The 1,987-nt window shown below is 38.6% G+C and overlaps 1 non-coding gene across 1 annotated transcript; it reads left to right on the plus strand.

The window, feature by feature from the left end:
• Window positions 1-872: 872 nt before the first annotated feature.
• Window positions 873-999, plus strand: LOC122727176. Its single transcript, XR_006353117.1, has one exon. It is a non-coding gene; the product is annotated as a U6atac minor spliceosomal RNA (small nuclear RNA).
• The last annotated feature ends 988 nt before the right edge of the window (window positions 1,000-1,987 follow it).

The raw sequence follows: 1,987 nt of genomic DNA on the forward strand, positions 1-1,987 counted from the left end.
AGTTACCCATTCTGGTCCTCCAGTCATGCTTTAGTGAGCACCAAAAGCCTATTAATGTCCATTTTGTACTTAGGCTGCCAAGAAGCTATTTCTCCAGTGTGAATATTTAGTCCACTGAGTCAATTAAGAATTGAAGATGGTCTCAATACCTTTTAAAACAATAGCCTAACTTGTTTGTCCTAAATTTTTGAAGAGGATGGGTGACATAATGAGGTAATATCTTGACTCCCACATGAATTGAATTGAAGTGAAGCAAAGTTACACAAAGTTGTCAGTTTTACTCTCTTTTCCCGAGCTATCTAATTTCAGTGGAAAGACCCAGGATGTAGTGGATGGCCTTGGCAACTTTGATGTCTGACCAAGCTCTAAGTGTTCCACAGTGCCTCCATTGGCTGCCTTCATTGCTGTTGGAACAAAGTGTTCTCATTCACTTATTCTGTGTGGGAAGTTCTTGCATACTTGGGGTAGACATTCCCCTAACTCACCCACCAGTTTAAGTCCTGTCAGTTACTTTCTTTTTTTTTTGTGAGGCAATTGGGGTTAAGTGACTTAGTGACTTGCCCAGGGTCACACAGGTAGTGTCAAGTGTCTGAAGCCGGATTTGAACTCAGGTCCTCCTGACTCCAGGGCCGGTGCTCTATCCACTGTGCCACCTAGCTGCCCTAATATCAGTTACCTTCAATCTGGTTTAGACCATCTACTGAGATGGTTTACTAAGTGTGGCTGCTGGGGATACTACAGATTCTTTGACACAGGTTAAAGTTGGATGAAAGGTGAACACTAACAGTGAATAAGCTGCCATCAAAATGATTTGGAAATCCCTCATTCCCGAAGTGTTAATCCTCCCTTAACAACCATACACCAATACATGTGTGTTATATAAAAGGAGAAAAGGTTACTACTACCCTTAATAAGGGTGGAAGTAGCCCTAGTGATTTTAAAACACATATACAATCAAGGTATTGCTACGTACTTTGTGAGACCCAACCACGGTTTTTCTTTTTGTTTGTTTTGTTTTGTTTTAAATAATGTTTAGCTTAATTTACTTGGAAGGGGGAGGAAGAGAGGATATTGCTTCTATTACACCAAAATGTATTGGATCATATAATTTCCACAGGTTGGTTTTTTTGTGTGTTTGTGTGTAAGTGAATAACAGAGTGGTAAATATTTTTTTTTCTTAAGAATACGGAGATAAAACACATTGTTCATAATATTTATATTGAATAACAGTATTCTACTTATAATTGGAAAAAAACCTTCAGATTCCATTCAATCTAACACTTAAATGGAGCATGAATACTTTCTAAAGCAGAGGTATCAAACACCTGACCCATGAGACACATGAGTCTACAAAAGTCCAGAATGTAGCCCAAACCAGATTAAAATGTAATTTGGAAATAGTTAATGTGATAAATAAAAATAAAATAAGATGTAGATAACATTATATTTTAATATTAAGTCAAGTGTGGGCAACTAGGTGGCACAGGGGATAAAACACTGGCCTTGGATTCAGGAGAACCTGAGTTCAAATCCGGCCTCAGACACTTGATACTTACTAGTTGTGTGACCCTGGGCAAGTCACTTTGTTAGGGGCCAACCAAGGTCCTCTTTTACTGTTTGAGCAAAGTTCAGAGACAGGTCTCCCCCTTTCAGAAAATATGTGCTGACTCTTAGTTAGCCCTTGTTAAGAGGGCTGTAAACCACAATGATCCTTTCCAGATGCAAATGCATTTGCAGGGCACCAAGGATGATGCATTTGCATAGGTGCCAATGAAACTTCAAAGGACAGAAACATGCTCTTCATCATAGATAAGGCAGACATGGCCCAAGGTCTAAGTGACCTACTGTAGAACATAAACAAGCCAATCCCCCCATCCTGTTTTTGGCGCAAACTTCACACAAAGACGTTCCTTTTGCCTACCTCAAATATATATATATATATATATATATATATATATATATATATATCATACTATCCCAATAAACC

This window comes from Dromiciops gliroides, chromosome 4 (assembly GCF_019393635.1).
Source record: "Dromiciops gliroides isolate mDroGli1 chromosome 4, mDroGli1.pri, whole genome shotgun sequence".
Classification (NCBI taxonomy): Eukaryota; Metazoa; Chordata; class Mammalia; order Microbiotheria; family Microbiotheriidae; genus Dromiciops; species Dromiciops gliroides.